The sequence below is a fragment of the Aythya marila genome (assembly GCF_965140915.1).
Source record: "Aythya marila genome assembly, contig: HAP1_HAP1_SCAFFOLD_158, whole genome shotgun sequence".
Taxonomy (NCBI): Eukaryota; Metazoa; Chordata; class Aves; order Anseriformes; family Anatidae; genus Aythya; species Aythya marila.
The window spans coordinates 1,236,247-1,260,696 of NW_028136675.1; the positions used below are offsets into that span (position 1 = coordinate 1,236,247).

The window sequence follows — 24,450 nt, forward strand, 5'->3', positions numbered from 1 at the left end:
GTATACCTGGTGGGTCATGCAAAAGAATGGGGATATCAAGTGTGTGCCTCAAGGAGATTTGACATTGAGAGAAAACTAATCTATAATCTAAGTTATATGTTGTAGGAAGATGCTGTAGGATCAACGACAGGTCAACTTTGCAAGGAGCCGGGCAGTGCAACAAGGACTTGAACTAAGCTGGTGCTGGTGTCCAGACATCCAACTCCGCCTGCCTTGAGTGGCCACTTTGGCAGATGAAGACCTAATCATCAACAGTTCTTATGAACATTTTCCAAGAAAGACCTATGGAATGAAAAGATACATCTGCCTATTAATCCTGTCCTGTTAAATCCTTGTCCTGTTAAAGGACAAGGGATAATGATGAGAATGCTTGTATGCTAAAGTATGGGGATCTGAGTGTGACACAAATGTTATGGAATAAGGGGTGGAAGTTGTACTGGGTCTGGCTGGAATGTTAACTTTCCCGGCAGCAGCCCATACAGTGCCGTACTCTGTACTTGTAGCTGGAACAGCAGTGTTATCACACCAGTGTTGTGTCTACTGCTGAGCAGCAGTGGCACAGCGTTGGGCCTTTCTCTAACCCTCCTAGGGGGTGGGCAAAAAAGTGAGGAGAGAAACATCACTAGGGCAGCTGACCTAAACCAATCAAAGGGATATTCCATACCATGTGGTGTCACACTCAGCAATAAAAGGTGGAAACAGGAAGAAGAGGGGAGGGGTGGGCTCTCGTTGAGAAGACGTCGGTCCTCCTCTCGAACACCGGCTGCGTGCGTTGAGGCCTTGCTTCAAGGACGTGGTCAATCATCGCTCATTTGTGGGAAGTAGAGAGTAATTTCTTTCCTCTGCACTTCCATATAGCTTTCATTTATTTTGTTTGTTTGTTTTCCTCCCTTTTCCCCTTTCCCTTTTATTTTCCCCTTAGTTAAATTGTTTAGTTCATGGTTGTCCTGGTTTCAGTTAGCACAGAATTAATTTTCTTCCTAGTAGCTGATGGAATGCTGTGTTTTGGCTTAGAATGAGAAGAGTGCTGATAACACCCCGATGCTTTAATTGTTGCAGAGCAGTGCTTATACTAAGCCAAGGACATCTCAGCCTTTGCTCTGTCCTGCCAACGGGCAGGCTGGGGGGTGCAGTAAGAGCTGGGAGGGGACAGACCCAGGACAGGTGACCCAAACTAGCCAAAGGGGTATTCCATACCATCTGACGTCATGCTAAACAATATATAGGGGTGGCTAGCCGGGGGGAGGGGGCCGGACTGCTCGGGGTTAGGCTGGGCATCGGTCAGCGGGTGGTGAGCAATTGCATTGTGCATCACTTGTTTGTACATACTATTATTACTTTCGTATTATCACCATTGTATCATCATTATTATTATTGTTATTATTATTTTTGTTATTTTTTTTCCTGTCTTATTAAACTGTCTTTATCTCAACTCACGGGCTTCACTTTCCATTTCTCTCCCCCGTCCCAGAGAGGGAGGGGGGAGGGTGAGCGAACGGCTGCGTGGTGTTTAGCTGCCGGTCGGGTTAAACCACGACAGTCTTTTTGGCGCCCAACGTGGGGCCCGAAAGGTTGAGATAACGGCAGATCTGATCAGAGTGTGTTAAACTAAAATTGGTGGAAGGATTAGACCTGCTTAATAGTCACTTGTCATGATGCTGATTGCTTTAATCACAACTCTGCTGCGCCTGTTTTCCAAATTGAGTATTATAGTACATTATTTTCCGTATTTGCTCTCTGTAGTGTTGTTTCTCCTCTCCGGGCCCTGGTTTCAGACCATTATGGTACTAAGTGTTATAGCAATGGCTTATGAGACGATAAGATATCTGGTCATGACTCTAACTTGGTATTTATACTCAGTAACATCGTGGACTCTGTACTTTGGAAACAGCATCTTGGGAACTATTAGCAATTATACCTATTGTTTTTCTCCATTAGAGAGTCAATCTGTGGAGGGGAAAGGGGAGGATATTTTTCCTTACTTGCTTACTCTCCCTTTCTCCTTCACCACCCCCGTATCCTCCTGGGTCACTCTGCCTTCCTCCTTCACCACCCTCTTATCCCCTGAGCTTCTCACAATAGCTCTCCAAGATATTGAATATTTCTGGAATACTCAGAATACCATAGTCTTGTTGTTCTGCCTCATGAATGCACTTCAGATTCTGCTTAAAGTTAAACAACTACTTATGAAGCTCATCCGGAGATCTGCCCGGAGGCAGTATAGTTGTGGGTGGCAGGGAGTATGGGTGGATATGGGCAGGCATCTAGAGCAGTTGGCACCCCCAGTGTGTTGGAAATTCACCCCTGAACAATGGCAAAATCCTCAAAAACTGGCAGAATGCTTGAAAAAAAGGTGTAATGATTCTGGCAGTTCCAAAGTAACACAAATCATTGTAACGTGCTGGGGCCTGGCTCATGCCTATCGAGCTGCCATTGATACTGCTGTCAACTTAGTGACAGACCCTGCGGCCACTCCAAACCCTGTGACAGATCCAACGGCCACTGTGACCCCTACGGTGGATTCTGCAGCCGCTCCAGTCCCAGCTCCTGCAGCCGCTCCAGTCCCAGCTCCTGCAGCCGCTCCAGTCCCAGCTCCTGCAGCCGCTCCAGCTCCAGCTCCTGCAGCCGCTCCAGTCCCAGCTCCTGCAGCCGCTCCAGTCCCAGCTCCTGCAGCCGCTCCAGTCCCAGCTCCTGCAGCTGCTCCAGTCCCAGTTCCTGCAGTCGCTCCAGTTCCAGCTCCGGCCGCTACTCCAGTCCCAGTTCCTGCAACTGCTCCAGTCCCAGCTCCTGAAGCTGCTCCAGCTCCAGCTCCTGAAGCCGCTCCAGCTCCAGCTCCTGCAGCTGCTCCAGTCCCAGTTCCTGCAGTCGCTCCAGTTCCAGCTCCGGCCGCTACTCCAGTCCCAGTTCCTGCAACTGCTCCAGTCCCAGCTCCTGAAGCCGCTCCAGCTCCAGCTCCTGAAGCCGCTCCAGCTCCAGCTCCTACTGCTGCTCCAGTCCCAGCTCCTGCAACTGCTCCAGCTCCAGCTCCAGCTCCTGTAGCCGCTACAGCTCCGGTTCCTGCAACTGCTCCAGCTCCTGTAGCCGCTCCAGCTCCTGTGGCCGTGTCAGAGAAACGAGCTGTAGCAGTGCAAGTTGACCCTGCAGAGGGCATTCCAACCCCTGTGGCAGACCCTGTAACAAAGTCAGAGAAACGAGCAGTAGCAGTGCAAGCTGCCCCTGTAGAGAAGGTGAAAATATGGTATAGAAATTCAAGTCGTTTAGAACGCAGAGAGTCTTCTGCCAATCCAGGTAAGGCTTCTGCCAAAACTAAGTATAGAGATGACGAAGATGATGACGACGCTGGGCCGTCAAGGATTCAGGAGGAGGAAGATGAGGATGCCGAAAAATCAACAGTAACTACCCGAAGCCTAAACGAGCGCGAGCTACGAGATGTGCGAAAAGACTTTGGTCGCTGTATAGGTGAGCAGCTTGTCACCTGGCTGCTCCGGTGCTGGGACTCTGGAGCCAATTGTGTGGAATTAGACGGCAGGGAAGCCAAGCGGCTGGGATCCCTTGCTCGAGACGCCGGCATTGACAAAGCAATTGCAGATGGAGCACGACCCACCAGCCTCTGGAGGCGTCTCCTCTCAGCTGTGAGGGAAAGGTATCCCTTCAAGGAAGATATTTTATGTCTACCAGGCAAGTGGACCACTATGGAGAAGGGAATCCAGTACCTGAGGGAATTAGCCGTACGGGAAGTGATTTATGAGGATCCAGACCTCAAACAAACATCCACAGATCCAGATGAAGTCAAGTGTACACGACCCATGTGGCGGAAGTTTGTACGGAGTGCACCATCATCATATGCCAGCTCATTGGCAATAATGGCCTGGAAAGAGGATGAGGAACCCACAGTGAGTGAAGCGGCTAAACAACTCCGGCAGTACGAAGAAAGTCTCTCCTCTTCCTTACAGGCCTGCGTCTCAGCTGTGGAGAAACTTTCTGAAAAGGTTCACCAACTTGAAGAGAATCTATTGTCCTCCCCACCTGAACCAACCAGTGCCCACCGACCAAAGGAGAACACTTGGGAGAAACTTTCTGAAAAGGTTCACCAACTTGAAGAGAGATTATTCTCCTTCGCACCTGTACAAAGCAGTGTCTCAGCTGTCAGGGGTAGGCGTTCACCCACACAAGGAAGACGATATGGTGGGTACTCACCCCGTGCCACCCTGTGGTTTTACTTACGAGACCATGGAGAGGACATGAGAAAGTGGGATGGAAAATCTACCGCGACCCTAGAGGCACGGGTACGTGAGTTGCAAAAGAAAACAATCAGGAAAAAGGGATTCTCCGAAAAGTTTGCTGCTCCAACTTCCAGCAGACAGTCCTTCAAACACAGAAACGAGGAAGGTTCTGACCAGGATTAGGGGGGCCCTGCCTCCAGCCAGGGGGAGGAAAGGGACAATCGAGTTTATTGGACTGTGTGGATTCGATGGCCTGGCACATCACGCGCACAGAAGTATAAGGCTTTAGTAGACACCGGTGCACAATGTACTATAATGCCATCGAGCTATAAAGGACCAGAGCCCATCTATATTTGTGGAGTGACAGGGGGATCTCAGCAGTTGACTGTATTGGAGGCTGAAGTGAGTCTGACTGGGAATGAGTGGGAAAAGCACCGCATTGTGACTGGTCCGGATGCTCCATGTATCCTTGGCATAGACTATCTTAGAAGAGGATACTGCAAGGACCCAAAAGGGTTCCGGTGGGCTTTTGGTATTGCTGCCTTAGAGACAGAGGGTATTAAACAATTATCTACCTTGCCTGGTCTCTCAGAGGACCCCTCTGTTGTGGGGTTGCTGAGGGTCGAAGAACAGCAAGTGCCAATTGCTACCACAACTGTGCACCGGCGGCAATATCGCACCAACCGAGACTCCCTGATTCCCATCCATAAGCTAATTCGTCAATTGGAGAGCCAAGGAGTGATCAGCAAGACTCATTCACCTTTCAATAGTCCCATATGGCCAGTGCGAAAGTCTAATGGCGAGTGGAGACTAACAGTGGACTATCGCGGCCTGAACGAAGTCACGCCACCACTGAGTGCTGCAGTGCCGGACATGCTGGAACTTCAGTATGAACTTGGATCGAAGGCAGCCAAGTGGTACGCCACAATTGATATCGCTAATGCATTTTTCTCCATCCCTCTAGCAGCAGAGTGCAGGCCACAATTTGCCTTCACTTGGAGGGGAGTCCAATATACTTGGAATAGGCTGCCCCAGGGGTGGAAACACAGCCCTACCATTTGCCATGGGCTGATCCAGTCTGCACTGGAGCAGGGGGAAGCTCCTGAACACCTGCAGTACATCGATGACATTATTGTGTGGGGTGACACAGCAGAGGAAGTTTTCGAGAAAGGGAAGAAAATAGTCCAAATCCTTCTGAAAGCTGGTTTTGCCATAAAACAAAATAAAGTCAAAGGACCTGCACGGGAGATCCAGTTTTTAGGAATAAAATGGCAAGATGGACGTCGTCAAATCCCAATGGATGTGATCAACAAAATAACAGCTATGTCTCCACCAACTAACAAAAAAGAAACACAGACTTTCCTAGGTGTTGTGGGGTTTTGGAGAATGCACATCCCAAATTACAGTCTGATTGTAAACCCACTCTACCAAGTAACTCGTAAGAAGAATGAGTTTGAATGGGGCCCTGAACAACGACAAGCCTTTGAACAAATCAAGCAGGAAATAGTCCATGCAGTAGCCCTTGGGCCAGTTCGAACAGGACCAGATGTAAAGAATGTGCTCTACACTGCAGCCGGGGAGAACGGCCCCACCTGGAGCCTCTGGCAGAAAGAACCTGGGGAAACTCGAGGTCGGCCTCTGGGGTTTTGGAGTCGGGGATACAGAGGATCTGAGGCCCGCTATACTCCAACTGAAAAGGAGATATTGGCAGCATATGAAGGAGTTCGATCTGCTTCGGAGGTGGTCGGTACTGAAGCGCAGCTCCTCCTAGCACCCCGATTACCGGTACTAGGCTGGATGTTCAAGGGAAGGGTCCCCTCTACGCATCATGCAACTGATGCTACATGGAGCAAGTGGGTTGCACTGATTACTCAGCGGGCTCGAATAGGAAACCCCAGTCGCCCAGGAATATTGGAAGTGATCATGGACTGGCCAGAAGGCAAATACTTTGGGATATCATCAGAGGAGGAGGTGGGTCGTGCTGAAGAAGCCCCACTGTACAACCAGTTGCCAGAGAATGAAAAGAAATATGCCCTGTTCACTGATGGGTCCTGTCGTATTGTGGGGAAGCATCGGAGATGGAAGGCTGCTGTATGGAGTCCTACGCGACGAGTTGCAGAAGCTGCTGAGGGAGAAGGTGAATTGAGTCAGTTTGCAGAAGCGAAAGCCATTCAGCTGGCTTTAGACATTGCTGAACGAGAAAAATGGCCAGTTCTCTATCTCTACACCGATTCATGGATGGTAGCAAATGCCCTGTGGGGATGGTTACAGCAATGGAAGCAAAACAACTGGCAGCGTAGGGGCAAACCTATCTGGGCTGCTGCATTGTGGCAAGATATTGCTGCTCGGGTAGAGAACCTGGCTGTGAAAGTACGCCACGTAGATGCTCATGTGCCCAAGAATCGGGCTACTGAAGAACATCAAAACAACCAGCAGGTGGATCAGGCTGCTAAGATTGAAGTAGCTCAGGTGGACCTGGATTGGCAGCATAAAGGTGAATTATTTATAGCCCGATGGGCCCATGACACCTCAGGCCATCAAGGTAGAGATGCAACATACAGATGGGCTCGTGATCGAGGGGTGGACTTGACCATGGACGCTATAGCACAGGTTATTCATGACTGTGAAACATGTGCTGCAATCAAGCAAGCCAAACGGTCAAAGCCTCTTTGGTATGGAGGGCGATGGCTGAAATATAAATATGGAGAGGCCTGGCAGATTGATTACATCACACTCCCTCAAACTCGCAATGGCAAGCGCCACGTACTTACAATGGTGGAAGCAACCACCGGATGGCTGGAAACATATCCTGTGCCTCATGCTACCGCCCGGAACACCATCCTGGGCCTTGAAAAGCAAGTCCTATGGCGACATGGCACCCCAGAAAGAATAGAATCAGACAATGGGACTCACTTCCGAAACAACCTTATAGACACTTGGGCCAAAGAACATGGTATTGAATGGGTGTATCACATCCCCTATCATGCACCAGCCTCCGGGAAAGTTGAACGATACAATGGCCTGTTAAAGACTACCTTGAAAGCAATGGGCGCTGGGACGTTCAAAAACTGGGATACGCATTTGGCAAAGGCCACCTGGTTAGTCAATACTAGGGGATCTACCAACCGAGCTGGACCTGCCCAATCAAACCTGTTACGTACTGTAGATGGGGATAAAGTTCCTGTAGTGCATGTAAAAAATATGCTGGGTAAAACAGTCTGGGCTACTCCTGCCTCAGGAAAAGGCAAACCTATTCGTGGAATTGTTTTCGCTCAGGGACCTGGATATACTTGGTGGGTGATGCAAAAGAACGGAGAGGTCCGGTGTGTACCTCAAGGAGATTTAATACTGGGTGAGAATAGCCCATGAACTGAATTGCACCATGTTAAATAGTATATAATACTGTATGTTATCACTACCATGATTACTATAGGTGACTAATTAGAATGTATGGAAAAGAGTGTAACCTGAGCATGACATAAATGGTATGGAATAAGGGGTGGATAGATGTCCTGGTTTCAGTTAGCACAGAATTAATTTTCTTCCTAGTAGCTGATGGAATGCTGTGTTTTGGCTTAGAATGAGAAGAGTGCTGATAACACCCCGATGCTTTAATTGTTGCAGAGCAGTGCTTATACTAAGCCAAGGACATCTCAGCCTTTGCTCTGTCCTGCCAACGGGCAGGCTGGGGGGTGCAGTAAGAGCTGGGAGGGGACAGACCCAGGACAGGTGACCCAAACTAGCCAAAGGGGTATTCCATACCATCTGACGTCATGCTAAACAATATATAGGGGTGGCTAGCCGGGGGGAGGGGGCCGGACTGCTCGGGGTTAGGCTGGGCATCGGTCAGCGGGTGGTGAGCAATTGCATTGTGCATCACTTGTTTGTACATACTATTATTACTTTCGTATTATCACCATTGTATCATCATTATTATTATTGTTATTATTATTTTTGTTATTTTTTTTCCTGTCTTATTAAACTGTCTTTATCTCAACTCACGGGCTTCACTTTCCATTTCTCTCCCCCGTCCCAGAGAGGGAGGGGGGAGGGTGAGCGAACGGCTGCGTGGTGTTTAGCTGCCGGTCGGGTTAAACCACGACAATGGTAGTCTTTATTTAATTATTATAATTATTTCCCTTTAATTAAATTATCCTTATCTCAACCCGTGAGTTGTTCTTTGCTTTACTTCTCCCCCTCCTTATCTAAAGGAGGGGGAGTGAGAGAGCGGTTGTGGGGTTTAGCTGCCCAGCACAGTAAAACCACCACACACTGCCACTGACCTCATCTGTTTCATGGGCTGGGCTGGGAAGAGGCCTCCTGAGCACAACAGCTCCTTGTAGCGCTGTGGATGCTGGTGGTGAGGTCACTTCTGTCCCAGCACATGGCTGGCCAACAGCAGAGAGGAAGAGCCTCTGAGGTCACAAAGGCCCTCAGAAAGCTGCCCCCAACAGGGTGATGTATTTTGTGAGGACAGGGGAAAGCTGGGTGAATAAAGGTGGAAAATCTGGTGGAGAAAATAGGGGCTTGACTAACAGAAAGGAAAGATCTGGAAGACGTGAGAGGGGTTCAGGCAAGGCTGTGAGCTGCAACACTTACTAGGAAAACATCCATGTCAAGCCCTGGCAATATTTCTAAGCAGTAACAGTAAGCCCTACCCCTACATCTAAATGCTATCCCTCTCTCTGCAAGGAATCCACTACTCTTACCCCTAACCTCAAACCTCACCTGGCATGGGTTAGCCAAGTCCCAGACCCATAAGGCGTTACCATATACTCTTAGATCAGTTCTCACCTTATTCCTCAGCCTTTCATCCTTAGCACCGAATTCCATGACATGATTCCTCAACAGAGCCCTGAAGAAAATCCCAACAAATAACATAGTCTCTACACTACACACAGACTAGAAGCCAAAGCAGTAAACACAGGCCTCCCTCTAATACTCTGCCCAACCACTAACCCTGGAAGGCAAGATCTAATCCCTAAACCCTAACCTGAACACCTAATCCCCAAATCCTGCATTCCTGTGGTCTAGTCACCTAACTGAAGGAGTTCGACCTCATGAGGCTGGGCAGAGCTTGAGAGGTCCTGTAGAAATCCCTTGGTCTTGGAGGAGGCAGGTGAGATGATATGGATGTGCTCAGGTCACAAGACTCAAGGAGGCGATGGGTGGGGATGTTCTGTTGAGATCAGCTGTGATTCTGAGTCTGAGGAGGCAGCAGGAAGCCCATGGCTGTACAGGTGGGTGTTGGGGCACATTCTCAAAGCTTGTTTAACTTATTACTTGAATTCTACAGGCTGGAAATACTGCACTGAGCACTTTGGGGAGCTTTCCAGCGCAGAGTAGGGTTAGCACATGCCCTGAGCCAAGCTCCAGTATCTCTGCAGAGACCCCTTGGTCCTGGAACGTCCAAGGTGTTTGTCACCCAATGTGTCCTGTCAGGAAATGCACAGGTGTGCAGAGGTGGCCTGTGGTAGTGCAGTCCCTGTTGCTCTGGGATGTGTGTGGGTGTGTTGGATTTGGTACAAACACCTGGGCTGGTTTCTAACCTCCCACCTAAGCACAAGTGAGGAATAGCTTAACCCCTGCCAAAACCCTCCTTGTTTGATCTCATCCATGGCGGGCAGGGCCAAAAAAAACCTCAGAGCAGTTCTCCCAGGGTTTGCCTCTGCTAGAAGGCCTTGATGTGCCTTGCCATTGCCAGCTCATGGGTCTGCTGCTGCTTGTCTGGGCTCTGTTTTTACTTTGTGGGTGGGAGGTTGTATTGAACTTACATGGAAAGGGTTTTGTAGCAGAGGGCAGCTGCAGGGCTGGTGTCTGTGAGGAGAGTCCAGAAGCTGCCCCTTCTTAGAGAAGAGCCACTTCCAGCTGGCTCCAAAAGGGACATGCTGCTGGCCAAACTCAGCCAATGAGTAATGGTGTTTGTACATCTGTGAGAGCTTTTTAAAGAAAGGGGTTGAAAATGACGTGAGGGAATAGCTGGGAGAGAAGATGGAGAAACTGTGAGAGAAAACAACCCTGCAGACACCAAGGTCAGTGAAGAAAGAGGGTGAGGTGGTGTTCCAGGTGCTGGAGAAGACGTTCCTCTGTGGTGCACCATGTTGGAGCAGATCTTCACACTGCAGCTGACGGAAGACCCCATGTGGGAGCAGGTGGATGTGGCCTGAAGGAGGCTGCAGCCCTTGGAGAGCCCCTGCAAGAGAAGACTGTGTCAGAACTGTGGAGAGGAGCCCAGCTCCAGACAGCCCCTCACATTAGGGACTTTCTTCTGAGGAGAAACTTATATCAGCCATTTGACAGATGCTGCACAGGCAAGGACACGACTCAGGATGGCATCATCCTTCAAGAAGGAATTACATTTGGGATTCCCTCAAAGGATAGAATTCTATCCCACCATGACCGAGGTCCCACCATGACCGAGGTCCCACCATGACAGATGCAACCTCATGCTTTCCCGCAGCCACCCCTCCAGTATTCCTGAACTACCACTGACAATGCAGACTCAAGCAAACAGAGACAAAAGGGAATGCAAGAATGCCAGTGCTGTACAAACTCAACAACAATGATACATGCTAGCAAGTAACTGGAACATGAGCTGAGAACCAGCTCATCACAAGCACCAGATTCATGCTTAGTTGGTTTGAAAAGATTGAGCACAGGGCATCACAAAAAGCCTAATAGAAGGAGCTACATCTTCTCAGTGTGGACTCAGTAGCAGCAGCCCTGCAGAATGACAACCCATCCGTCTGCCCATGGCTTGGACAGGTGTACAGTTTGCTGGCTGAAGAACTGTCTGGATGGCCATGCTCAAAGAATCTGAGTGAAGAGAGATCAATCCAGTTGGTGAATGGTCGTGGGTGGCTTTCCCCAGGCCTCTGTACTGGGTCCAGCTTTGTTTACTATTTTGATGGATGATCTGACTGAGAGGATCAAGTACACCCTTAGTACATTTGCAGATGATAATAAGTTTGTTGGAACAGTTGATCTTGAGGTAGGAAAGCTTTTCAGAGGCATCTGGAAAGGCTAGATTGATGGACTGAGTCCAATCACATGACATTCAACAAAGATTAAGTGCCAGCTCCTGCATTTGCATCATATCAATCCTATGCAGCATAGGCTTGGGGAAGAGTGGCTGGAAAGCTGTCCAGCAAAAAAAGGACCTGGGGATGTTGGTCAACAGCCAGCTGAGCATGAGCACCCACCCCCTGTCATGGGCAGGGACTCTGACATCTTCCAATAGATCATCTGTGCTTATGAGGTCACTGTCAGCTGAAGATCTGATAGGCCAGGAGCAGGCCCATGGCAGGTGAATATTCCTGCGATGCCAGTGGTGCCTGAGTAGCTGACAGGCCGAGAGCAAACATGGCCTGTGCTAGATGCTGAGAGGACCCTGGTGCCTGAGAAGCCAGGAGGCCAGGAATAAGCACATGGCTTGTGTGGGTCTGTGGGGAGGTCATTGGTGATCAAGTAGCTGATAGGTCAGGGCAAGGCCCATGCATTGTACCTGTGAGGCCACTGGTGCCTGAGGAGCTGGCAGACCAAGAATTGTGTAGGTGTTTTTGAGGTCATTACTGTCTGAATACAGGCCAGGAACGGGCCCATGGCAAGTGAAGATGCTATGGCATCACCTGGAGCTGTGTTGAACCGAATTCTGAAATATCCTGCTCTGGAAATAATTGAAGATCAGTGAGACCAACTTCAGCCTTCAGACTAAAAATAAATTATATGTATCTAAAAAACTATAAAATATTTATATAAAATATATATATATATTTATAAATATACATATATTAAACACTATATGTATGATAAGTATAAAAAATCATAACATAATATTTAATACAATATAATATATATTATTTAAGTTAAATAAAAATAAAATCAAAAAATAGTTATATATTATATATCATTATATTATATAATATATTATATTGTATTAAATATCATACTATATATAATACTATATATAATACTATATATACAATATTATATTACAATATATAATATGTGTATATATAATATAATGATATAATATTATATTATATTTATTATACAAAATACAGTATATAGAATATAGCATATAGCATATAATATATAATATATAATAACATAGCACAACATAACAATAAATATAATGTATTATAATACAGTATGATAAGATATATCATATAATATATTAGTAAAATATATACTTTTATATGTATTTATTATATATATTTATTCATTTATAATTTTATATATATATATATACATATATATGAAACTGTACATCTGAGAGTATTGTCCCAACACTTCTTGAACCCTGCCAGGCTTGGAGCTGTGAGGAAGCTGGGAGGCACCGCAGGGCCATGCCTGGGCACGGGGCCAGGAGGAAACCACCGTCTTCCTGCCCGGGCGCCATGTCACGTGGGCTGCGGTTTGTGCACCTGCAGTGGCAGGCAGGCTCCAGCTCCCGACCCGCCGCGGGGAATAACGGCCCCTGGGTGACACGCTGAGAGCCAGGGAGACGCCTGAGGCTCTAGGCTGCAGCTCTGCTGCCAGGGCAGGCCCTGGACCAGCTCTGGCTGCTGCCGGGACCCCACAGGAGGCTCCCTGGGGAGGGACGGGACAGGCAGCACCCCCATAACGGGGCTCTGGCCCTGCCCAAGGGCCTTTCCCAGCTGCTGCTGCCAGCACAGCAGGGGTTGTAGCAGGGGCAGGGGCTGGTCCCTTCCTAGACTGACACAGCCCTGACACAGCCCCACTGCAGGACCAGCCCCGTGGATTCCATGGCGCAGGGACGGCTGGACAATCGCACCTTGGGCTTTTGGATGCTACAGCTCAGGAGATGCTCCGTGCTCCCACAGCAGGCTGCAAGGGGTGTCAGAGCCATCTGCCCCCACACCCAGCCCTACCCCACGATGATCTCCCACCATAGTGACGTGAGCCGTCCCTCATATATGGTCATGAAGAGCTCTGGAGAAGTTCATTGGAGAGCTGGGCTGCGTCGGAGGGGAGATAAGTGCCGATAACGTCTAAAAAGGTGCCTGCTGCTTCGATTGGCTCCTCCTGTGGCTGGGACAGCATCTGCACAGATATATTGCCCTCCCAACATCGTCATTGCCTCGTGGGTCCCCAGGAGCTCTAGCAGCAGGGCATTGCTGTCAGGACAGGAGCCTCAGGATGGGGACAGAGGGACTCCTGTCCCCTTGGGTGCTGTGGCTGTTCCTCTGGGTGCAGCCTTGCAGAGGTAAGTGCCAGCTTCTCTGTTCCACAGCCTTGGGACAGTGAGTAACAGTGGGGTTACTGGGATCTCTCTGGGAGTGGGGTTGTTTTCAGGCACCACTGAAATGAGAGGCAGAAGGTTCTCAGTCTCTCAGCTCTGTTCTTTAATCTGTGCCTGTCTGGGTGGGAGGGGTAATCCATTTTCATATCTCCCATGTTTTTGGCAGCCCAAGCCTGACTTCATTTCTAGACACCTTGTCCTTGGGTACCCTTTTGTGACCCCTTGTTCCCCAGCACTGTGCCTCTGGATCTGGAGGAGTCCCAGACAATGAGGGTGGCCCTCAGTGAGCTCCAGGGCACAGCCAATGTCTGGGATGCCCCAGGGGGCTTGTGTGCTGTTCCCTGCCCCTGGGATCTGGGGAAGCACTGACTCCAGGAGGGCAGGTTGTGTCCCATTAACAGTAAGGGACTGGGGCATCTGCACCGAGAGGTGCTCTTCTTGGGGACCCTGGTCAAGCACAGGGGCCAGTCTGACAGCAGGGATGGGGAAGGGACGTGGGCTGTTGGTATCCTTGTGGTCAACCCAGACAGTGAGTTTGGGAGGTGCCTGTGGCAGACAATGGGCAATGGAAGCTGCTCAGGGGCATGGGTCTGTTTGGGGGACACTGGGATGGGGAAGAGTGGGAGCCCCATGCAGGGCTGGGGGCTGTGTGGGGGTGGGCATGGGTGGGGGCAGGGGTCCGCTGGGGTGGGAGGAGGTGGTGAGGGCTGTGGGGCAGCAAATGGCCCAGGAGGGCTAGAGCTGGGTATCCCCAGCCCAGCATAGCCCATGGGGAGAGGAGGAACCCCCCACTGCCCCTGAGATAGCCTATGGGGACAGGGATCCCACCCTGGGAACTGGGAGTCTGCCTGGGGAGGGGGTCCTCACGGACATGCAATGTGGGGCTTAAAACTCTCCTGACCCTTCCTGTGTTGGTGTTTGAAGGGGCTGCGGAGGTGAGGCTGGCGGATGGCGGCAGTCGCTGTGCTGGGAGAGTGGAGGTGAAACATCAGGGCCAGTGGGGGACCGTGTGCCATGGCAACTGGGACATGTCCGATGCTGCAGTGGTTTGTAGGCAGCTGGGCTGTGGGGTTGCTCTCAAAGCTCATTGGAATGCACACTTTGGGCCAGGCTCTGGGCCCATTTGGATGAATAATGTTGGCTGTCGTGGCACCGAGTCTGCCCTGTCTGACTGCACACACGCAGGATGGGGTCCAACATACTGCGATCACAGCTTGGATGCTGGAGTGACATGCTCAGGTAAGGACTGAACTTGTTCCCTACCTCTGGGACGAGGACACTTCTAAGAGACCTGGCTGTGACCTCAGGAAGCAACAAGTGGACACCAGAACATGGCTCTGTGTGTCAAGTTGCACTCTGAGCTGGGTTTGTCACTGCTGGTGTCCCTTGTCCCTGGGGAAAGCCCAGTGGGAGCACACTGAGCCTGGCCCTGAAGCTGGAGCAGCCAAGCCTGGGGAGGTGCCTGCGGTTGGGAGAGGAAAGCCCTCACCCTTCCCCATTGTGTTGCCTCATTCCCATCTTTCTCCTCCCACTCACCCAGGCCCTGTCTGGCAGGCTGGTCCTTATGCCAGGGGAATCTAGAGCAGCTCCCCCAGCCACCAGCAGCCTCAGGGAAGGGCGTGCAATGGCCCAGGACTTTTGGGTTGTACCCCCAGCAGCCAAGAGAACGTTGGCCAAAGCAGAGGGCCTGCTCAGAGGGCAGGAGCACTGGGCTTGTGCAGAGGAGCAGGGTGGCAAGCAGCACCTTGTTCCTGTCCCAGGGTCCCCCCAAGAGAGGCAGCCCCCAGTGACATGGCCCCTCCAGGCAGTGCTGACCCACTGCTCAGCCTCTCCTGCCTGCCCTGTGCCCCAGGGGCTGTGCCAGCACCTCCTGGCTCTCCTCTCTGCCTGCCCTCACACCGGGAGCTCGTGTCAGCCCAGGGCTGCTCTCTGCCTGCTTTCCTGACCCATGCATGGTAGGTGGCTGGGGACGTGCATGCCCAGCACCACACTGTCCCTGCCGGAGGACCCCCCTTTGTGGAGGATCCCCTGAAGTGCCCCATCTAACAAGAGCTCCCCAAGAGCCCCACCATTCCCTGGGAACAGCGGGGCTTTTTGGCAGATCCAAGAATTTCTTGTAACTGGCTTGAGCCTTGTGGGGAACAGCAGGCTGAAGTAGCCCCGAGTTCCTGAGCCTGTTTCCCTGGGCCCATGTGCTGTGGGTGTTGCTGTGCTGGGTCTGGGGCCAGGCAGCCCAGGGGCTCCGGGCAGCAGCAGTTTGTCTGAGCGGTGCCTGTGGCTGGGGGCTGGGAGAGAGGGCAGCCCATGGGTGCTGGGCTGGATTCTGAGGATCAGAAGGGTAGTCCTGACCTGTTTGTGCCATCAGCACCCACTGAGAGCTGCTGGGCTGGCCGTGGGGCTCTGCATGTGGCCACCTCAGGGATGAGGTGGGAGGTGGGCATGGAAGTGCCAGAGGGCTCTGGGAACTCACAGGTCTCCTTGGTTGCTCCAGGATTTGTGCGGCTGGTCGGAGGGGACAGCCCCTGCTCAGGAAGTGTGGAGGTCTACGACAGGGACCAGTGGAAAGCTGTCTGTCACTCCCACTTTGGTGCCAAAGCTGATGAGGTGGTGTGCAGGGAGCTGCAGTGTGGCACAGCCCTGTCTGTCCATGGGGCAGCTCAGCTGGGAGAAGGGGCCAGTCCTGTCTGGGACAGAGAGCTGCAGTGTGTGGGGAATGAATCCGTCCTCTCCTTCTGCCCCACGGCGGCCACCAGGGACCAGCCCTGCACCCACAGCAATGGCACTCATGTCACCTGCACACATAAGGACTTGGGGTGGGAGAGTGGGATGATGGACACTGAGGTTGTGGTGGGGGCAGGGTGGGCACTGGGCTGTGGTGGGTGGGGGACAGGTGGGGTGAGGTGGTGGTCTGTGGCCCTAAAATGAGAGTGCTGCAGGAAGAGAAAGGCACGCTGTCCCTTTGGCCGCTCCTGCATCTCCTGTGGGAGCAAGAGCACAAATGTGGCCTCTCTCACCCTCCTTTGTCCTTGTGTACACAGGGTTCAGGCTGGTGAACGGCAGCAAAGCGTGTGAGGGCAGGGTGGAGGTGGAGGTGCTGGGGACGTGGGGGACCCTGTGTGCCTCCCGCTGGGACCTCTCGGACGCCCACGTTCTCTGTCGGCACCTCGGCTGTGGCTTTGCTGAGTCCATTCCTGGAGGAGGGCATTTTGGGAGAGGAACCGGCCCCGTCTGGAGACTCGTTCCACTGTGACGGGACTGAAGCCCACGTGGGGCAGTGCCCGGTGACTGCCCTGGGGGCCTCGCCGTGCTCCCAGGAGAACGCTGCTGCTGTCATTTGCTCAGGTGAGTGCTGGGCAGTGCTGCAAAGTCCATTTGCCCCTGGTGTGTGACACGGCCACACAAAGTTTTGGACCCCATTGCAGCACCAGGCTGAATTTCTGCTCTCATCAGGCCCAGCTCGCAACATGTCTGTACGGTTGGTGGGTGGAGAGAGCCGGTGCAACGGGCGCGTGGAGGTCTTCCAGCACGGGACATGGGGCAGAGTCCTGGATGAGCAGTGGGACATGCAGGAGGCCAGCGTGGTGTGCCGGCAGCTGCAGTGCAGAGAGGCAGAGGCAGCCTACACCCCCGTGAGGGCCGAGCGAGGACCAGGACCTGTGGGGCTGCATGGGGTGCGGTGTGCAGGGCACGAGGCTAACCTGAGCCTCTGCAACACCTCCCTGCCTCAGAGCCACCCTGCAACAGGAATCATGGAGGACGTGGGGGTTGTGTGCCGGGGTGAGTGGTGCTGCACGTCCCCCAGGTGTGGGGCTGGGAAGGCAGCCAGCCCCTGACGGCCGGGGTTCTCCCTGCTGCAGGGAGCCAGCGGGTGCGGCTGGTGGACGGGGCTGGGCGCTGTGCAGGGAGAGTGGAGATCTACTACCAGGGGCGCTGGGGCACCGTCTGCGACGACGCCTGGGACCTGGCCGACGCCGCCGTCGTTTGCCGCCAGCTGGGCTGCGGAGGGGCCCTGGAGGCAGCCGGCTCTGCTCGGTTTGGGGAGGGCTCCGGGCAGATCTGGCTGGATGGCGTCAACTGCTCCGGGGCCGAAGCTGCTCTCTGGGACTGCCCTGCTGAGGCCTGGGGGCAGCACAACTGCGGGCACAAGGAGGACGTGGGAGTCATCTGTTCAGGTCTGTGCTGGGAGTGGGGAGGGGAGCTGGGGCCAGTTAGGCTGGGTGAGGGCAGAACCAGGTAGGGCCAAGGCCATCAGTGGCTGACATCCAAGGATGTCCCTGGGGCCTCTCCTCCTTCCAGAGTTCATGGCCCTGAGGCTGGAGAACAGTGACGGCTGCTCTGGGCGCCTGCAGGTTTTCTACAACGGGACGTGGGGCAGCGTTTGCTCCAACTCCATGACCACTGAGACGGTGTCACTGGTGTGCAAGGAGCTGGGCTGCGGGAATGAAGGGGACCGGGAAATAATCTTAAACTCTGCCAAGATGTCTGGCACCGCGTGGCTGGATCGCGTGGAGTGTGGGAAGAGAAACAGCTCCTTCTGGCAGTGTCCCTCTGCTTCTTGGCATCCGCAGTCGTGTACTGACCGCCGAGAAGAGGCCAACATCACCTGCAATGGTAAATCTGAGCCATCAAGGCACCAGGTCCTGTTGCCCACTGGGCATGGTGAAATGCAGAGAAGGAACCCAGAGAGGCTTTGACTTCCTGCTTTAGACCCTGTTGCTGCTGGTGGCACAAAGGTGACTTCAGCTCTCAGAGCCACCCATGTCCACCAGCAGCAAACAGCCGGGCTGCCAGCAGCTCCCTGGGGGATGCAGAGGCAACTGCAGGCAAGGTCTGAGAGGAGACCATGCAGGGCTTTCAGGAGTCCCCCCGTCCTGGGACAGCCTCCTGCTGCTCTGTGAACCAGGGACCCTGTAGGGCCGAGCACTTGGTTCCCCCCTGCAGTGCCGTGTGTGTCCCCTGAGTGAACAGGGTTCTGCTGCTGCCCTGACCCAGGCAGCATGGGGACGTGTGAGCAGAGGTCAGCTCTGCTCTCTTCTGCATGACCCCCAGAGCAGCCCTTTTCAGCCCAACTTCTCTTTCCTTTGGGACATGGACAGAAAGGCCGCAGGTGGCTGCATGCCCCAACTCCACCAGCTGCACAGGTAGGGAGCTGCCCCTGCACGTGCCCCCCCTTACCTGGCAGGGCTCCGCCAGTTGTCCTGGTGCCATGGGACATCGCTGCCTCCCCAGACAGGGAGAAGATCCGTACCGTGGGAGGCAAGGACGGCTGCTCGGGCAGAGTGGAGATCTGGCACCGTGGCACCTGGGGGACGCTGTGTGACAATGCCTGGGACATGCGGGATGCCGAGGTGGCGTGCAGGCAGCTGGGCTGTGGCCCCGCGGTCTATGCCCTGGGCCAGGCTGCTGCTGGAGAGGGGACGGGCCCCACGTGGCTGATGGAGTGCAGGGGGACGGAGCTGTCTCTGCAGGACTGCTGGGCCCAGCCAGGGGACAGCGGTGCCTGCCAGCATAAGGCAGATGCGGCTGTGCATTGCTCAGGTGAGCAGTGGGGCTGGGAGACATGGCTGGGGGCTTGGCAAGGAGCTGTCTTGGGCATCTGCTCTTCTGGATCCTGGCATGGCCCCGCTGCTGGCCTGAGCAAGGGTGTTTCTGCAGAGTGGGGGGCTGGTGTTGGGTGGGGAGCAGCCTCAGTGGGGCTGGATGTGCCAGCACATCCCCTGGGCTGCCTGCACTGTCCTGTGAGCAGCCCAGAGCAGTGGTGCTGGGCCCTGTCCTTGCCACCCTGCCCAGCCCCAAAGGAGGGACGATTCAGGGGGCACATGCTGGGGTCATTTGCCAGGGAGGCTGCCTGGTGCCACAGCCCCAGCCTCTCAGCCCAGCTCCTCTGCTCCCCTGCAGCTGCACCCAGGACAGCAACACCCCCCTTGCAAGCAGGTAAGCTGTCCTTCCCCAGGGCTGGGGCTGTCCATGTCCACGCTGTGACCCACAGCCAGGGGAAGGGGCTCCTTGCTGGGCTGTGAGACTCCCAGAAAGCCGAAGCAGCTGGGAGAAGTCTGTGATGGACCCAGCAGGGTGGGAGCTGCCCCATCACCCAGCCCTATCCGCCCCCCCAACCCCTGCTGCCTTGTGTGGTCAGGAGTGGCATGTCCTGCCCCCAGCCTCTCCCTTGTCTGATGCTGCCCCTGCCATGTTTCTGCCCATGCAGATCCCCCACGGGGCCGTCTGACTACCAGCAGCGATAGAATCTCGGTGCCTGTTGTCATCTGCATCATCCTGGGGGCCCTCCTCTGCCTGCTCCTGGCCCTCCTGGCTGGGCAGGTGCGAAGCGCCAGGGCTCAGCGCAGAGGTGGGTCCTTCCCCAGTGGTCCTGGGGGTAGATGCCTCCTGGCAGGGCTGGGGGTGCTGGGGGTGTTGGTGTTCTGGGGCACAGAAACAGAGCCGTGTGCTGCCTCCTGCCCCATGTGCTGCCCCACTGACTGACAGACCATGGGGCACCAACATCAAGGGGTGGAGAGAGCCCAGAGCCTGAGGCATCAGTTCTGGGGTGAGAAGAGAAATGTGAGAGCTGGGCTGGGTGAGAAGGGGAGGATGCACTGCTGGCAGTGCTCTGGGCAGCACTGGCAGGAGGAGCATGGGGCAGTGGAGTCCATCACTGTGGTGTCAGCCACCCCCCAGCAGGGCATGGGCTGTGCTATTGATGTGTGGGGCAGAGATGGAGCAGCAAAAGTGGGGAGGAGAAATGAGGGAACTGGTGCAGGGTCTGCACTGGGACATGACCCAGGGAACAAAGGGGCACAAGGGCTGTCTCCAAAGGGATGGTGCGAGGCTGCCTCTGTCCCAGACCATCTCCATTTGGGATGCTGCCCTCCCTGGGGATGTGGCTGCAGTGCCAACACAACACAGCGGGGCTGTGCTGTGGGGACAGCCCTGTGCTGGCCTAGGGAATGGGGTGAGGGAGCCCAGTGGGGTCCTCTCTGCCCATCCCCAGATCAGCCCTGCCTCTGTCCCCAGGCTCTGGGAGAGCTGGGGAGCCCTTCGCTGAGGCCGTGTACGAGGAGATCGCTTACAGCCTGGCGTGGGAGAAGCAGCCGAGGTTCAGTCTCTCAGGTGGGTGCAGGTCCCTGTGGAGGCACATCTGCGGGGCCCTTTCTCCCTGCCCCAGACCAGGGCTGTGTCCTGCAGCTCCTGCCCATGGTCCCCAAAATCGCTGGGCTGTGGGGATTTTGGGAGAGCATCCAGGTGTTGAGCCCCAAAGAGGAGCTTCCTCCACACCAGCTCTGCCCATCCCAGAGGGGATAGCTCCTCTCTGCCTGGCCCTGAACCAAGGACTAAGTGAAGGGCTTTCCCAGGGCAGCTGTTGGAGTCCCTCTGAGAATTGTCTCTTTCCAAGGAACTGGTCTCCTCCTCATGCACCCCCAGCTCTGTGGGTGCCCATCCCCAGCAGTGCTGACCACCAGTCAGGGCAGCAGGGCTCATCCCACAGCACCCACTGCAGCTCTCTGCAGCCTCCTTTTCAGAGGGGTCCCTGACCCAGCTGCAGCCCTACCCCAGCCACATGAGGAGGAGGATGGTCTGGGGCCACACCCAGGGATAAGAGGTGGGGGGTAGGAAGGGCTCCATATCTCCTCTCATAAGACAGACCAGACAGACAGCAGTGCCACCGAGTGTTATCATCACAGCTGGAAGCATGAAGGCTCTGCTGTGACCCTGACACCAGCAGCATGTCAGCCCTGTGTCCCCACACACCCTCCCATCCTCTGCTCTGCAGAACATCTCTTCTCATTGCCACCACCTTCCCTCTCCTTTCAGATGTCCCTGTCCTGCCCGGAGGTTACCCAGCAGATGGCTATGATGATGCTGGGGAGGTTTCTGACCCTGGGGAGGATCCTGTCCCTGGGCAGGGGGACTGGGAAGTGCCCAGGACACCAGAGGAAGGAGCTGGGCGCAGGGATGCAGTCACAGGTGAGAGGGCAATGCAGCACTGCCACTTCCTAGGTGCCAACCCCAGGCCTAGGAGAATCCATGCCATATTGAAAGCCTGACCATCCATGGAGAACCTGTCCTGGGACATTTTGTGGGGGCTGGAGAATGGGCTGAATGTCTCAGTCTGGTAAAGACGAGGAAGCTGATAAACAACTCTGAGGGGCACCCCACAGGCCCAACCACAACAGCCTGCCTTGATGCTTACAGGGGGAAGCCTGCGTTCCCGGAGAAGTGCTGGGGTCCCTGGAGCTGAGGGAGACACCTCGTCACCTTTCCTGGGGAGCACGGGCTATGACGATGTTGAAGAGGTGTCTCTGGCATGTCCCCATGAGGACACCCAGGATGTGACACCAGAGCCCCGTGCACAAGAGTTCCAGAGCCCCAGGCCAGCAGAGCCCAGCCCTGCTGAGCAGCTGGGTGCAGCTGGGAGGGAGGAGAGCTCAGTGCCACTGGGAGAGCCGTGAGTGCCAGGGAATTGTCTGGTCTCCCTTTTCCAGCAGTCAGCAAATGCACATGGGTATTTGCCTTCTTGGTATTCCCCTGTTTTTATGCTGTGTGTTGGTATTTCCTCATATTAAAACCCTCTGGGGGCTTTGCCCCAGGTCCAGTGCTTCCCTGCCCAGGTGTCAGGGTGTCTCCCTGAGGCTGATGGAGTGGAGAAGAGCTCAAAGATGCAATGGCTGGGAAGGGACACATCTTAGAGCCAGCAGGATCGGGGTCTGGCTTTGGGGCTGACAGAGCCCCTGGTCCCTGGACACTATTCCTACTGACAGAGACATTTCTGTCCTGCCAGCCACAGGCAGTTTCCATGCAAAGTGGATCTCTGGGAAGCCCCATGAGACAGTCCCTTGCAGTGCCCACCTTCTGCTGCCTTGGGCCCCCATGAAGCCCAAGGATGTCTTCCCAGCACCCACAGGCAGGGAAAGATCGGGTAAAAGAGCTGAACAGGGAGATGTCTTGGACCCTTGGGCAGGACTTGGCACCAGCTCCTGCTGGTGGGTCCCCACAGCCTTCCAGCAGGCTCCTCTGCTGCAGGCTGGGAGGTGCTTTTGGTAGTGGGATGGTGGGCTGGAACACCTACTGGAGCATCTATTTAATCCCTTTGGGTCATCTCTCATGGCTGTGTATAGTCTTCTCTGGGTGAAGAACTGGCTGGAGGGCCATGCCCAGCGGGTTGTGGTTAATGGAGTTAAGTCCAGTTGGTGTCCCTTTACAAGTGGCATCGCCCAGGGGTTGGTACTGGGGTCTATCTTGTTTAATACCTTTATTAATGACCTAGATGAGGGGATTGAGTGTACCCTCAGTAAGTTTGCAGACTATGGCCTGAGCAGCCATTCCTGCAGCCCCTGCCCATGCTGCCCACAGCCCCCAGCTGGTGGTGCTGCTCTGTAGAGCAAGGGGGGTGTGGTGCACAGGGCCGTGGGGGCACTCTGCAGGGCCGTGCTGGTCAGGCTGGGAAGGCAGAGCCAGCTGGTGGGGGGCACTGGCACTGAGTGCCTCCCACACAAGTGGTTCCTTGGCCATGGATAGCTGGCACAGATAGCCGGCCTTCTTCAGAGTCAGAGACTCATGGAATATTCTGAGCTGGAAGGGACCCACAAGGATCATCGAGTCCAACTCACTTCCAATGTCAGGATACGTTTTGGGGTGATTCACTGTATTCAATCTATGAAATTTCACCAGAGGTATAACAACCAATTCAACAGAGAGCTTTCTCTATGCCTGCTGTGTTCCCTGTTGTTGCAGAGCTCTGCTTTTCCTTTTCCCACCCAGATTTAGCACCTCAGGGTGGCTCCACCTGGGACGTGCCCGTGCTCTATGGGCTCCACATGCTATTGACTCCCTGGCACACACTGTCCCTGCCGAGTGCTTGGGCTCTCCTGGCAGCTCCCTCTTTCCTCCTGAAAGAAGCCTGTCTGCCATCATCCCTCTCATCCACTGTGTACAGAGGCAGGTGAATTCACCATCTCTGTGGGTGCTGTCCAAGAACAGGGAACAATCACAGGTTCAGCCTGGCAATGCTGCACCCTGGCAATGCTGCTGTGGCAGGACCCTTCTCCCCTCCACCTCTGCAATCTGCCACGTGCCCCTGAAGCTCGACCACAGGTCTACAAGGAAGGGTATCAGGCAAGTAATTCAATGCATGGTCCTTTCTTTTGTTAAAATACTCAGAAAGCCTGACCCACCATTTATACAAAAACTTGGAGTCACATGAGACAGGTACATACAGTGTAGGAAGGTATGAACAATGGTATTTCTTTGTGGGGAACACTATGAGAAGTAAAGCAAAGTAAAAAAGGAAAAAAAAATAAACAAATAGAAAGATTTCTGGGTATGTATACAGTTAACATTAAGAACACAGACAGTTTATTCCTTCTGAAAAATCTCCAGTCATCACTTTCCATACTACATCCTTGAGCTCCCGATTCCTCATGCTGTAGATGAGGGGGTTCACTGCTGGAGGCACCACCGAGTCCAGAACTGTCAGCAAAAGATTAAGGGAGGAAGAGGACATAGACGGGGGCTTCAGGTAGGCAAAAAAGGCAGTGCTGAGAAACAGGGAGACCACAGCCAGGTGAGGGAGGCATGTGGAAAAGGCTTTGTGTCATCCTTTGTGTCATTCCCCTAGAAAGGGGCTTAGCTGCCTCCCCGTGCCTCACAGAATCCCACTGGAGTTGGGATTCCTCTTCCTTGGTTCTGGTGGGCACAAACCAGGCAGCTCTATGTAAGCTGCTTGTCTCAGCTTTCAGCACTTTGAATGGAGACAGAGGCCAAAAGGGAGCTGTTCAGAGGCAGACACCAGGTGATATTGGAGATGGCAGAGGGACATCTGAGTGACATTTGAAGTGCCAAATTCCTCTGGGCCATAAACAGAGATTTTATTATTGCATGTACAATATAATATAACTGTAGCCATTGCTCAATAGCAAAAAAATAAAAGAAATAAAATGCATGCTGTGACCTGGTTGCCATCACTGG

At 53.7% G+C, this 24,450-nt stretch overlaps 1 pseudogene across 1 annotated transcript; it reads left to right on the plus strand.

Annotated features, from left to right (window-relative positions):
• The first annotated feature begins 15,927 nt into the window (after positions 1 to 15,927).
• On the plus strand, positions 15,928 to 24,112 carry LOC309891590 (scavenger receptor cysteine-rich type 1 protein M130-like; annotated as a pseudogene). Its single transcript has 10 exons — positions 15,928 to 16,114; positions 16,527 to 16,830; positions 16,945 to 17,265; positions 17,346 to 17,660; positions 17,785 to 18,099; positions 18,718 to 19,026; positions 19,694 to 19,834; positions 20,500 to 20,595; positions 21,257 to 21,450; positions 24,101 to 24,112. The product of its transcript is annotated as a scavenger receptor cysteine-rich type 1 protein M130-like (transcript).
• Positions 24,113 to 24,450: the final 338 nt, after the last annotated feature.